Raw genomic sequence first — 15,828 nt, forward strand, 5'->3', positions numbered from 1 at the left:
CAAGTTTGATCGTCATACTTCTAGCTTTATAAACTTTTTTTTATTCTAATTTTTCTGTCTGTGGAAGGATCAGATTGGACAACTTTATTGAATAATGGAACAGATTTGAGGTCATAGGGCTGTATGATCGCTCGTAGGGTCAATCCTATCTTTTACTTATGGCTTCTGCTGATGTTTTGTAATCTAAATTAATAAAAAATGGTGCATGTTGGCCAATGACATTCACAAATGACGTCATGAATTTTCTGCAAAGCCAAAATTTTATTTTTTTCTGTTTTTAACCGGTTTTGTGATTTTTTTTTTTAGTGGCAAAAGTCACACATTCTGCAATATGTCACAAAAAAACCTAACATACATAAAATCAGTCTAGAGAGGACATGAGTACAGCTGGGTCAAATTGTGACTTTTTAGAAAAGTCACAATTCATAAATCTGTTTAAAATAAACTACAGAAGACAACTTGAAAGAAGGCATAAGATGTTTGAAAAATTTGTTGTAAATATAAAAAGTCACTAATTTACAGATATCCCTGCCAAAAAATAGTGTAAATGCAATGATGAATCAGGACCATAGTTTTAGTATGCACAGAAATTATGAAGATGCTAACATGGAATTAAGAATATTTCTTTATTAATAGTTAAAAGTCCACACCCTTCTCATGGTTGTAATCAACTAGATGGTGGCCCGATTCTAATGCATCGGGTATTCTAGAATATGTATTTATGTATGTATATAGCAGCCACATAGTATATAGCACAGGCCACGTAGTATATAGGAGCCGCATAGGCAGCATCAATAGTAAAAATTTGGGGACACACAGGTTTAATAGCAGCAGTTACGGAGTGCGTTGCCCGCGGCATAACGCGGTCCGTTACCGCCGGCATTAATCCTGTATGAGTGGTAACTGGAGGGAAGTATGCGGGCGCAGGGCACTGACTGTGGGGAGTAAGGAGCGGCCATTTTCTTCCAGACTGTGCCCATCGCTGATTGGTCGTGGCTGTTTTGCCGCGACCAATCAGCGACTTGGATTTCCATAACAGACAGAGGCCGCGACCAATGAATATCCGTGACAGAAAGAAGGAAAGACAGAAAGACGGAAGTGACCCTTATAATAGTATTATATAGTACATTAAATGTACAAAAGCTATTGTGTTCTGTCTTATGGGATATGCTTACACATACTTTTGCAATTCTTTTGACTCATTCACAGGACTTAATTTTTTTGGTCGCTAGTGCTTGACATTGTACAATAGCGGTAAATCATGAAAGGTTCTTGTGAATGTTCTATTTGAGTCATAGTCTACAAGTTTCTAAAGGTACCTTCACACTGAGCAACTTTACAACGAGAACGACAACGATCCGTGACGTTGCAGCGTCCTGGATAGCGATCTCGTTGTGTTTGACATGCAGCAGCGATCAGGATCCTGCTGTGACATCGCTGGTCGTAGCTGAAAGTCCAGAACTTTATTTGGTCGTCAGGTCGGCGTGATTTGTCATGTTTGACCGCAAAAGCAATGATGCCTGCAATGTTTTTTCACAGAGCTAACAACCAGCGAGAACGATAAGTACGTCACTGGATCGCTCCTGCATCGTTCTGGAGTTGCTGTGTTTGACATCTCTACAGCGACCTAACAGGGACGCTCCAGCGATCTAGTTTAGGTTGGATCGTTGTCTATATCGCTGGAGCGTTGTTAAATGTGACGGTACCTTAAGCTAAATAAAAAAGACTTTGGAACACTTTGATGTTCTTAGCGGTACACAGCCTCACACATATTTATACATGTATATTTATGCATACACATATATGTTTTAAAGGTGTACAATTTCTGCGTATAGAGCAAAGGTCCCCAACGTTTCTGACCTTGAGAGCCACATTCAGCTCTGAGAGAGGGTCGGGAGCCACATCCAGCCTTGAGAGATGGTTGCGAGCCACATTCAGCTCCCGCCCCATCACAATAGTGGCAACCAAAGCCCCCATTACAGGCATAATGGTTAGCGAAAAGCTTTTCCACAAAAATCACGCCAAAGCAGTATACTAAGATCCAGGGGTTCCCACAATGCCCCCATTCAGTATTCTCCTTTAAAGCACTCCCAAGACACTGTCACGTCCAGCTTCAAACGTCTCCTCTGACAGGTGGTATCATCTTGTCTCCAGCGTACCATACTTAAATCATCTCAAAACCCCTGAGACCAGTATATGTAAATCCAGATCTGATCTTCTGTGCAGGGCTGCTCACAAAATTCACCATGTCAGATTTGCTCTTCATATCTGTTTGCTAGAACTGGAGCTAATTCACCAAGCAGACAGACAGCCGCGAGCCACAATTCATGGGACCGCGAGCCACATGTGGCTCCTGAGCTACAGGTTGGGGACCCCTGGTATAGAGGTTTGCATCATTTGATGGACGCTTTGAGGCTTATAGTGATATCACATTGGTGATTTTTTAGTGATTTTTAGTATTTATCTAGTAATAAAGTTTATTTTTATATGTATGCATGATTTTTAAATGGGTGGCATATACATAAACATATTATTTAGTTTTCTAAAATATTATCTGGCATGAGGCACATTCCTTGCAGTAATCCTGATATCATCATAGGGTTCAGCACTGCGCAATGGCATTTGGATGCTAATACAGGTGTATATAGGCAAATACAGCTGGGGCGGGATTTGGAGGTGTGGGGGCAGGCATACACTTTCAGCTAGGGTACCTATATAAGGGAAGCTCTAGCATAGAGCTTCAACCCAGACGAAGAAGGGTGCATCCCTTCGAAATGCGTTGGTTACCTTTTTGTCCCTAACGCTGCTCCATAGCTCTGTGACGTCACACCCGAGCACACGCTGTTAGATGCTGACAGCCTTTTTTTCTCAGCTGTATTCAGGGACGCCACCGGCCGGGGCTCCTCTGGTAAGGCTTAGCGGCTTCCACCCCTCGCCACTTTGCCTCCGCTTTCCAAGCTCCCAGCTGCACAGCCGGACACAGCATACGCAGCATCAGGGCGCAGACACAGACTCAATGGGGTAAGTGCCTTATCATTCACGTGCACAGGGCGACCCAATTTCTGCAGCCAGGGTGCTGCAGCAGCCATGAAAGGATGTTTTAACCCCTTACCGGCATCGGACGTACTATACCGTCCGATGCCGGCTCCCCTGCTTTGATGCAGGGCTCCGCGGTGAGCCCGCACCAAAGCCGGGACATGTCAGCTGTTTTGAACAGCTGACATGTGCCCGTAATAGGCGCGGGCAGAATCGCGATCTGCCCGCACCTATTAACTAGTTAAATGCCGCTGTCAAACGCAGACAGCGGCATTTAACTACCGCTTCCGGCCGGGCGGCCGGAAATGACGTCATCGCCGACCCCCGTCACATGATCGGGGGTCGGCGATGCTTGTGAATGGTAACCATAGAGGTCCTTGAGACCGCTATGGTTACTGATTGCCCGTCGCTGTGAGCGCCACCCTGTGGTCGGCGCTCACAGCACACGTGCAATTCTGCTACATAGCAGCGACCAGCAGATCGCTGCTATGTAGCAGAGCCGATCGTGCTATGCCTGCTTCTAGCCTCTCATGGAGGCTATTGAAGCATGGCAAAACTTAAAAAAAAAAGTTTAAAAAAATGTGAAAAAAATAAAAAAAACATAAAAGTTTAAATCACCCCCCTTTCGCCCCAATCAAAATAAATCAATAAAAAAAATATCAAATCTACGCATATTTGGTATCACCGCGCTCAGAATCGCCCGATCTATCAATTAAAAAAAAGTATTAACCTGATCGCTAAACAGCGTAGCGGGAAAAAAATTCGAAACGCCAGAATTACGTTTTTTTGGTCGCCGCGACATTGCATTAAAATGCAATAACGGGCGATCAAAAGAACGTATCTGCACCAAAATGCTATCATTAAAAACGTCATCTCGGCACGCAAAAAAATAAGCCCTCAACCGACCCCAGATCATGAAAAATGGAGATGCTACGAGTATCGGAAAATGGCGCAATTTTTTTTTTTTTTTTTTTAGCAAAGTTTGGAATTTTTTTTCACCACTTAGATAAAAAATAACCTAGTCATGTTTGGTGTCTATGAACTCGTAATGACCTGGAGAATCATAATGGCAGGTCAGTTTTAGCATTTAGTGAACCTAGCAAAAAAGCCAAACAAAAAACAAGTGTGGGATTGCACTTTTTTTGCAATTTCACCGCACTTGGAATTTTTTTCCCGTTTTCTAGTACACGACATGTTAAAACCAATGATGTCGTTCAAAAGTACAACTCGTCCCGCAAAAAATAAGCCCTCACATGGCCAAATTGACGGAAAAATAAAAAAGTTATGGCTCTGGGAAGGAGGGGAGCGAAAAACGAACACGGAAAAACGAAAAATCCCCCGGTCATGAAGGGGTTAAACTGCGTGCTTACCACACAACTATCAAGCTTGTTGTTACTATCTGGTGTTTAGTGCAAACACGGTTTGGTTGTGCTCACTACTGCATCTTTGATTATATCCCCCAAGCGCGGTATCTAGTATCTGACTAACCCAGTAAATCATTTTGGGCCTAGGAGCAGTGTCTGCATGTCAGTGGAGTAGCCCGCCTGTGAAGCTAACTACACTGCCTGTGTGTGTGTATCTAAATTTTTACTGCATCTAACCCAGTAAATTGTTTTGGGCCTAGGAGCAGTGTCTGCACGTTATCGGAGTAGCTCGCCTGTGAAGCTAACTACACCGCCTGTGCATCTAAATTTTCACTGCATCTCATCCAGTAAATCATTTTAGGCCTAGTACCACAGTTTAGCCACTCATCTCTGCTCGGTTTCCATCCACCATTTTTTGTGCCAACAACTACAGAGTTGCCAATTAGTAAAGCACTAAAATGAGTGGCAAAAGTCCTGCTGCTGGTGGAAAGTGGAATAGGCGTGTTGGAAAGGGAAAAAAAGGTTGTGTTCGTTGGGTAGGTGGCAAAGCAACAGTAACATCTGCAGAAGAAAGACCATCTTCCAGCCAAAGTAAGATGTCTACTTCTTTTCGTGGACAATCTGATATGATCCCTTTCTTACGACCATTGCTACGAGCATCGCTACAAATTCCAGAAGAGGCACAAAAACAGCAGGTTCTTGAACGGATATCAAGTGCTCGTTCAAGTGGGCTCTCCTCCACCTCAACTTCAACATCACAAATACTCCAGAGTACCCCACCCATGAAGCAAGCTACTCCGCCTGTTTTTCTAAGTACTGATTTTTTACAGCATCTAGCCCAGGCAATACTTTGGGCCTAGTAGCAGGTTCTGCTGCGCAGCAGAGTACCCCACCCATGAAGCAAGCTACACCGCCTGTTTATCTAAGTACTGATTTTCAACTGCATCTTGCCCAGGCAATACTTTGGGCCTAGTAGCAGTTTCTGCTACTCAGCAGAGTACCCCACCCATGAAGCAAGCTACCTTCTTCCTTTGTCAATCTAACCCCTTGGCTCTGGGGTGTCCGCTCTCCCTCCAGCTCTCTCATTCTCACAGGTGGACTACTGCGTGTATTCACACTGTGGCGAATCTTTTGGGCCCAGGCATAAGAAGTCGTTGAGGAAATGGATAATATGTGCCCTCTTAGAAATGTCCATGACACCCCATTCGAGGAAGCAACTAAAGGCCTCAAATAGTGAGCAGGATATGGAGCACCCCATGAGCAAACAGCGATCTATGTAGTATGATCCTTCACAGAAGCAGCCCAATAGGCGGACACTATTCTAAGGCACAGGTAGTCACCGGAAAGCCCCCTCAATGGCTGTTTTGGCCATTAGGGTGCCCCTTCCCAACTTCTTGACCCACCTAGATTGCATCATCAAAGGAGGTACAGTATACAATACTGTACTTGGTTCCTCGTCGAAGTTGTCGTTTACTGACCTGCCCCTTTGATATGACAAATGGTGGATTAGTCTGAATGTATTGGGTTCCTTTTCTGGCACGACTACCAACGGGGATACCACTACGTCTTCTAAGGAAAGTGTTCTGAATGGACCTGCCATTCTACCTAAAGATATTCCTTTTTTTTAATTTTTTTGTCACGACGTCTGGGTGTTGGTAGGCTGATTTTAGATTTTTACTCCAGCCATTCTTGATTTTAGAAGAGCATGACATGCCTATATCTGTGTCTCCTCCTCCTTTTACTCCTCCACCTCTTTTCTTTTTGCATCACTATATGTACTTGTGACATTCCCATGTGTTTGTTGTGTCTTCTGAGCAGTTTGTCAGCTTTTGCACACCTTTTAAGGTGTTTACTATGTGTTTTCTATGTGTTTGTATGTGTTTGCCTGCCATTGGTTTCAATGGGGTTCGACAAACATTCGTCAAACACGTCCCAATTCGACGAACCGAACCAAACTCAAACACAAGGGGGGTGGCTCAACACTAATAAACATGTCTGCCCAATAAATGATAAAATAACAAATGCTTATTTGTTGATTAAAAGGTTTTACAGGACCCAGACCACATCGGTAGTCCATAGCTATCTGGAGCACTTCGAACCACTACTACCTGCAGCACGGTCTTCTGATTAGTAGACCCACAACATCATTAATTTATGGTGCGATGCATGCATGATGCTGCGAGTGCCTGCTAATCTGAAGAGGAACCCGGAATTCCACTGAAAATAGGATTTTCATTCTGTTTTGCTTAAGTAGCCACAGACTACCGATTTGGCCACTAGACTAGGTTCTTGTGAATCTTTAGATAAACTCTATCATTATTAAATGATTTATTTGTCATTTAATTGCATTTTTATACTGACATTGAAATAATTTTGTGGCAGCATATCATGTCTAGTCAGGGTCAGACTCGTGTGTCTGGAGCCCACAGTGGGAATGGACTCTTGGGGCCCATCCTACAGCTATATGCAAATATCTGTTAGCTGTTGTCCCAGATAGAGTGGAGCATCGACTGTAAAACACAGGCGGCTCCTGCACATCTACTGTGCACACACAATTACTGAGATGTATAATTTGGGTATTTTGTATTAAAGGGTTCTTTAATGAAAACAAGTTATATCACCACTCCACGGGTTAGTAGATGACAACTTATCGATGGAATCCAACCAGTGGAAACTGCAATGATCGCAAGGATGGGGAAATTTATCCCTGACAGGGCACATCTATCCCCATTTAATCCCCATTTTGACATAGAGCAGCAGATGGGATGTCTAACCGCAACTCCATTCATCTTCTTTAGGGGGCTTCCAGAGAAAGCCAAGTACAACCCCTTAGGGAATAAATAGATCAATGGCTGAGTCGTACATGAGGGGCCATACAAATGGGGATAAAAGTTGCACATTCTGCAGTTCGATGCAGATTCCCGGAGTCGGACTTCCACCAATCAATAACATATTATCACTTATCCTTTGCTCATTTTTACACGTTCAGTATTTGCTCAGTATTTTACATCAGTATTTGTAAACCAAAACCAGAATTGGAACAATCAGAGGAAAAGTATAATAGAAACACGTGCACCACTTTTGAACTTATCGTCCATTACTGGTTTTGGCTTACAAATACTCAGAGTAAATACTGAATGTGTCAACATGGTCTTAGAAAAGTTGATTACTTGTTTTCATTGTGCATATTGAGCAAGGGCATATTTGCTACTGTGTAAATGTCACAGGACAGAGAGGGATTACATATTCAAGTATTTAATCTCTATTGTAAATCAAGAATCTTCCCCCTATTAATATTAGAGAGAACAAGTGACCTCCATACACAACACGATCCACTATACCAAGACCAATAATACCACATACAAGGAACAAATACCACATCACAAGAATATAATAATAATAGTGACTGAATAATACCGCACCATGACCAAACCACATATTTCCACCACATAGTGGCCAAATATTACAATACTGATCATTAATAAAAACCGCAATGCTAATAACACTAATATTACCACTGGTGACATTATATATAGGAGCTCTGAATATAATTTGAGTGTACAGGTAATGCAGTGATCACCAGTGACATTATACACAGGAGCTCTGTGTGTAAAGTATACAGTGTATAGTGTCAGTGTATAGATAATGCAGTAATCACCAGTGACATTATACATAGGAGCTCTGCATTAAGTGTCAGTGTACAGGTAACACAGTGATCACCAGTGACATTACAGTATATAGAGCTCCTGTGTATATAGAATTCAGGTAATACAATGATCACCAGTACCATTATACACATGAGCTCTGTATTTAGTGTACAGTGACCACTGGTGACACTATACACAGGAGCTCTGTACATAGTATACAATGTATAGTATAATGTAAGTTTACAAGTAACACACTAGCTCACCAGTGTCATCTGTAGTTGAAGTCCTTCATTTTTGCTTTTCTTCTTCATCCAGTGCAGACTTCCATCACTTCATACAGCCTGGACTCATTTCTGCAGAAAATAAGACACATTTATCTATAGCTGATCATTTCTACAGCACATTCCTCACTTTTTCCCCGACTTCTACACTATGTCAGATGAATAAAAAAGCAACATAGTGCTGTCCTGCACAGTAACAGGACCCCTCTTTTTACCCTCATGGAAGTATCCTTAAAAGTAAGTTAAATTACAGCAGTAATAATGTCCCCTGATAGGCCCTTATGGTAATTATGTCCCCACTTGCCACCATAAACCAATAATGTATGTTCCTCATCCTGACTTCAAAACAGTAATAATGTCACCCTTTTATTTAATAAGGTCCCAGATTCTGGGCCTTTTTATTTAATGTCCCCATCCTGGGCACCTTTTTTTATCATCTCCATCCTAGGCCCCCATGTTGTCCCCATTCTGGACCCCAATGTCTACTTTAATAAGGTCCTTTCAGTAACATTGCCCCTATCCTAGGCCTCTTATAGTAATAATGTCCCCATCCTGGGCCCCTATGTCTACTTTAATAATGTCCCTATCATGGGCCCCTATGTCAGTCCCTATGTCTACTACCCTGCCCAATCACAGAGAGGGAAAAATAAAAAATTCTTCACATCTTCCTGCGCTTCACGTCGTCCTCTTGTGGTTTCATATTCAGCATAGTCGTTAATATGGCCTCCAACTGCAGCTGTGACAGGGCGCTCTATGACAAGCCACACTTTGATATCACATAACAGTAACATTGAAAGGCCGCTGGATTATCAAAGGCTGTAGGCATCAGCGTGCGGGCTCTGATAGGCTGGTGACCATTTAACATAACTGCTATGTGATATTGGTTTGCGGCCTGTCACAGATCAGAGCGCCCTATCACAGCTGCATATACCAGAAGATTACCGCACACTCAGAATTGGTATGATGCGAAAAATTATAACATGAGTTTATTGTGTTAACAAACAAGGTTGCCACCAAAAGGTACGTGGGGCCTCAATTTCAGTGGTGGTCCTGCAATCCTCCTGGATAGCTGAGTAAAGCGGTGCTCCCACACCCTGCTAGAGCACCACCAGTGAAATTGAGGCCCCTGCACCAAGCAAACAACACCTTCCAAGGACCGCTATACCCCTTCTGCCACCTTTATTTATCTAATCAGGAACCAAGTAACCCCATGGATAAGACCCAGGAGGGTCGAAACGTTGGGTTTCTATCTGCACGTACCTTTAGGTGGCAACCTTGTTTGTTAACACAATAAACTCATGTTATAATTTTTTGCATCATACCAATTCTGAGTGTGCGGTTATTTTCTGGTATATGACTATTTGGACCACATGGTCTGTTTTACCAGCACCTCCTCGCTTTCGACCTGAGTGCACAACATTACTATCTTACCTATCACAGCTGCAGTCAGTTCTCATCTTGATGTGCATTGCGTCAGGTTTTTGTGGGCTCCAGGAGAAAGAGTCTCAGTGGGCCCCTTTACCACATACCACGATTCATGATGCACAGATTAGAAATATCAATATAGTACAATGCCAAACATTTCACTTTCTTCTTATATTACATGAGTGATATCTATTGTAAATTCTACAATAGCTCAGAAACTGGCGAATCCTCGCTGTCCACAGTGTGACTGCCACCTTATTATTTTAAACCAGACAGTATTGTTCTCCTTACAGTATTATGGGCACCACACAGTCCTCCATAGAGTATTATGGGCACCACATAGTCCTCCATACAGTATGTGGGCACCACCTAGTCCTTCATACAGTACATGGGCACCACATAGTCCTCAATACAGAATTTTGGGCATCATATAGTCCTTCATACAGCATTATGAACCCCATTTAGGCCTCCATACAGTATTATGGATATAACATAGTCCTCATACAGAATAATGGGCCCCATATGGTCCTCCATACAGTATTATTGACCCAATACAGTCATCCGTACATTATTATGAGCCCAATTTAGTCCTCCATACAGAATTATAGGCACCATATAATTCTCCATACAGTATAGTGGCCCCATTTAATGTTTCCTACAATATAATGAGACCAATATAATGCTCCATTCAGAATAATGGGACCCATATAATGCTCCATACAATATATAATGGGAACCATATAATGCTGCATACAGTATAATGGGACCCATATAATGCTACATACAGAATAATTGGACCCATATAAGTTTCCATACAGTATAATGGGACCCATGTAATGCTGCATACATAAAAAAATCTAATACTCACCTCTCCTGTTGGCACCACAGGTCCAATATACTCAGTGCTTTCTGACTCACTGCAGTGCTCCGGATAGAGGGCGCACTGTAGTGACGTCATCGCGCCCTCTTCCCTGAGACATCAGAGGGCGCTGAAGACACTGCAGCTGCTGGGAACAAGGAGAAGTATTTGAGGGGGGCCTCATAGTGTGTATCCCCCAGAGGACTTAAAGTGCCTGTGCCCCTAAAAACGTATTTTTTTTCCTTCTTTTCTCTCTGGGGCCCACCAGTCATTTCATCGCCATGCCAGTCCCACCCTGTGTTCAGTGTAAACAGGGTATGTGTTACTGACAATAATGAAACTCATATGTGACCACTCAATCACTAATGGTCACATACAGTGCCACTGATTGCCACATGTAAATGGAGTAAAAAACAACATGCCGTGCATTAATGCACTACCTGTACGACTGCCATTCTCTTTGTGTTGTCCCTTGTCTTATGATACATGCAACTAAAGTCTTGTGTTTCCACCATTTCTTAAATTGGGAATAATAGTTTCTTTTCTATTTACATAGTTTTTTGCATTTTATTTTTAAATAAATCCAAAGTGTCATATCCGTAAAGCCTTTTTCAAAAAACAAAATAACAGTGCCTAGCTGTCTATGGGAACACTACATGCATATTGAGCATGTGAAAACACATTAAATCACTTTTTTTTTTTCTTCGACGTGCTAGAGAAATTCCACCAATTTCCTTTCCTTACTGCACTCCTATCTAGAAGAATTACTAGTAATATATGATGAAGGCTTTTCAGTAATCTATTTCTTCCTTCCACCATCTGTGCAAATCTTTGAACACGCTTCCAAAATGTTCGTAAATAAAAGACAAAAGGTCATTATCTTCTCATTTAAAACTTGTCCGGCAATTGCTTACCACTTTAATCTCATTTCCCAGCTTTCTTATACCCATTTCCATATGTCCACAATTCCAGTACTCTTTTTTCATCCTCCTTAACTCCTTAGAGTTTCATATATTCTTCCCTAGTCCAAGAATAACTTGTACAGATAGAGTACAGCAAAGTCAAAGAATATATTTCACTTGGTGAACTTATTACCACCTAGGTGGCATTTGCTTGATGGATACCTCTAGAGCTATTCTTCATCTTTCAGTCCCGCTGGGCACTGTGTATTTTGGAACACTGTGCATTAATGCATTGTAGGCCACCCACTGTATTAACCAGAGTAAATACATTTTCTCCAGTTGCATGACATCTCATGTAATAAGACACATTTCAACTTACTCAGAACTTGATGGAGGTAATCAAAATCATCTCACACATGAAGCTGCCATCAATCTCACAAAATCAGCCCTCACATTTATGATTTGAGAAGTTTTGATGCATCTTAATGTGTTCGCAAAATATTCTGGAAATATGCTGAAGTAACATCTGAAATGAACAACAGATGGTTTGGGATGTCATCAGATATCCTTTCAATTCTTAACAAATGTGGAGCGTAGCAGAGGAGACAGGTACAGATTTTCAAAGCATTTTGCAGGATAAGAATAGTAAGTGATGCGATTTCATTTCATCTCCCTGATATGCAATCAATTGGGAGGTGGAGGTTGATTGGAAAAGTTTGACATTTGTATTTGATTATGAACTCACTTGAATCACTTTAATTTTCTTTCACATGTATACATTTCTGAATGTTATTCTATCTCTTTAGGCAGAACACCGACAATAGGGTAAACTAGTAAAATGATTGATTGCATTTCAAGCCTAGATGAATTGGATATTACCAATTCATAGACGTAAAGCACTGTTCACATCAAATTAAAAGATCCTGATATATTACTGGGATAGAGGCCTACATTGTATTCCACTCTGCATTCAATGGTACAAGTCAGCCAGGAAGGGCGACTGTGAAATAAATAATGAAATACATCGTGGTACGTTTTTATTGGGTTCTATTGTAGGGAATCATATATTTTACTATGCTATTCCACACCGTCTTGAGGTTAAGCAATAAATACTGGCACAAGCGTGGAAAAATAAAGGACACTCTTTTGGTCTACATTGGGTTGATAGGCCCACTTACTGCTTTCATCAGGAAATTGTCTCTTCAGAGAGGAAGAGAACTAGAACTCTAGTGCCACCTATAGGAAGTAGCAATCCGAAAAAGTCAATATGGATCCTTTAACAAGCCTTGTCACAAGACAATTTGCAGACACTGTGTTTCGGGGTTTTGACCCTCGTCAGTGCAAAGTTTATCAGGACCATTTCCATAGTTAGTCATTAATCTAATAACATTATCTTATTTAGAAATCAGCAAATTCATGAGAGGTGAATCCAGCTCACTTTGAATTTTATTTGCCCATATTCATAACTCCTAGAAAAAAAATATATATATGTTTTTATGTCTCAGTTTTTTGTCCAAAAGTCTTAAAATATAAGATAAAGTACGATAAATAGATTTATCTTAACATTACTTGCTATTAGTCACAGAATAAATTTAGCATTTCATTCATACTATGATCACTATGAAATTCAAATTAAAAACAAACTTCAAAAATTTCAGACCTGCTGCTACTTTTTGCACAAACCATAAATTGTTTTTATAAAATCTATTGAATAAATTATATGTACAATGGGGTTGGACATATCATTGATGCAGCATGTGCAGTCATACAGGGGCACTAAGGGTAAGAGGGCACACTTCTGCATTCAAAGCAGCTAGCAGTTTGTGTCATATATGAGTGCACTATGAGGAGCCAGTAGCGTAGCTAGCAGGGTGAGGCAAAGGGTGCAGTCACCCCCGGCCCCGCGCTCTGAAGGGCCCATCTCGGAGCTACGCTACTGTAAACTGTATCGACATGCGCAGCATGGTAGGATAGATGCTACTGCCCAGGCACTGATGCCATTTTGCTAGAGGACAAAAATTGAATCCATCAAAATTGTGTCAGCAACACCTGGGCAGTAGCATCTATCGGAACGTGATAGATGCTGCAGCACAGGAGCCACCGCCGGGGCCACTTTGATGAAGACATTTTTTTTCCCCACAATACTGTATGACTAAATCATAAATTAATATATTCATATGAGCCATTGTATCATGCTACAACACAGGTGCCGCAGCCGGTGCCATTTTGATGACTGTTAATTTTTTTCCCACATAATATTCTATGCAGTATGTAAAATAGGAGCCAGGTCGCTGAAGGACCAGTCACCTGTTATGAGCCCATAAGGATGAATATGTAAGCAGAGCACCACAGAACAGAAAGCCCCGCCCACACGACACTCCAGAGCACAAGAATCTCACTAAGGCCAGTTTCACACGTCAGTGCCTCCGGTACGTGTAGTGACAGTTTTCTCATGCACCTGAGACACTGACACGCGTAGACTTATTCAAATGAATGGGTCTAAGCAGATATCAGCACGTTTTCATGGACCTTGTGTCCGTGTGCAAAACATGCAGACATGGCCATTTTTATCTGGACACACGGCCCGCCAAATGTCCCACACACATGCACACAGAGAACAGTGTACACTGTCCTCCGTGCGCATGGATGGCCATGGGGGAAGCAATGCTACTGTAAGCCGCTGTTCCCCTGCGTGTGGTGCTGAACCTGGCTTTCATCCATTGTCCCCTGCTGTGCCAGTGAGCAGCGTCAGCAGGGTACAATGAATGAAAGAAAAATCTGATGTGAGGTTCCCCTTATATTTTACAACCAACCTGGCAAAACTCACAAATGTGGGCTGCTATTCTCAGGCTGGTAAGGGGCCATGAATATGGGCCCCCCAGCCTTAAAAAAGCAGCCCACAGCTGCCCAGAAAAGACGCATCTATTAGATGCGCCAATTCTGGAGCTTTGCCCAGTAACGGGGAGCGGTCACATTAGCAGTGCTCCTGGTTGTAAACTGTAAATTCCCCTAGACATGGATTACTGTGTGGGACTGACTGTACGGCGAATAGGTATGGTATACTGTTGGTTTATTATTTAGACTTTTTTTTCCAGGAGATCGAGGACTTCGCTTGGAACGGCAGAGTAAAAAAGATGGAGAAAATGTGTATATTGTTTTATTTCATTAAAAGACTTTTTTCTAAATGTGTGGTGTGTTTGACTAACCCTTTAACTACTCTAGGATTAGTAATGGATAGGTGTCTTATTGATGGCTCTCCATTACTAAGCCGGCTTAATGTCACCTTACAATATGAAGGTGACATTAACCCCTCATTACCCCACTTGCCAATGCTACAGGGCAAGTGGGAAGAAGAGGGCAAAGCTCAGAATTGGTGCATCTAATAGAGCCATATCCATGGCTCCTTACCAGCTTGAGAATAGCAGCCGAGACCTGTGAGTTTTGTCTGGTTGTAAAATACAGAGGAGACTCCATGTCATGTTTTTCTTTCATTCATTCTCTCATGCTCGTGCTGCTGACCACCTAGCAGGGGAGAACGGATGACAGCCGGCATCAACACCACAAGCAGGGGAACAGCGCTTACTGTAGCGCTGCTTCCTGGCGTCCGTCAGTGTGGTCCTGATGTGGCAAACGGGTGGCTCAAGTTTGCCACACGTGTGCCACACAGATGTATCACACGGACACGGATATCTCCGGTACCGTGTTTACTGGTACCGGAAATATCATTACGAGTGAAACCGGCCTAATTGAAAACTGCAAATAAAGATTAAAAAACAACAAACACAAGATGATTTCATCACCCAAAGTATCATTTTAATCAGTATTACAGCGCCAACCTAACACTGTCTAAAGTTTACTGAGCATAATCCTGCTGACAGGTTCTCTTTAATGGGTCAAAGGCTGTCTGTAAGTAGTTATAGACTGGAACAGAATTAAACCATGACAGATTATTATTTTTTTTATTATGAAATGCTAGTCACAGTTTAAAAAAATAAAAAAAAACTTCACAAAGATCCCTTCCACTCCCCACAACTTTACAGGTTTCTCCCTATTTGTGATGACTGGGAGTGAGCAGCTGCAGGATGAATATAAATTAACTAGATGGTGACCCGATTCTAATGCATCGGGCATTCTAGAATATGCATGTCCACGTAGTACATTGCACAGCCAACGTAGTATATTGCCCAGCCACGTAGTATATTGCCCAGCGATGTAGTATATTGCCCAGCCACATAGTATATTGCCCAGCCACGTAGTATATTGCCCAGTGACGTAATATATTGGCCAGCCACGTAGTATATTGCCCAGTGATAA

The sequence above is a fragment of the Ranitomeya imitator genome, chromosome 5, assembly GCF_032444005.1.
Source record: "Ranitomeya imitator isolate aRanImi1 chromosome 5, aRanImi1.pri, whole genome shotgun sequence".
Classification (NCBI taxonomy): domain Eukaryota; kingdom Metazoa; phylum Chordata; class Amphibia; order Anura; family Dendrobatidae; genus Ranitomeya; species Ranitomeya imitator.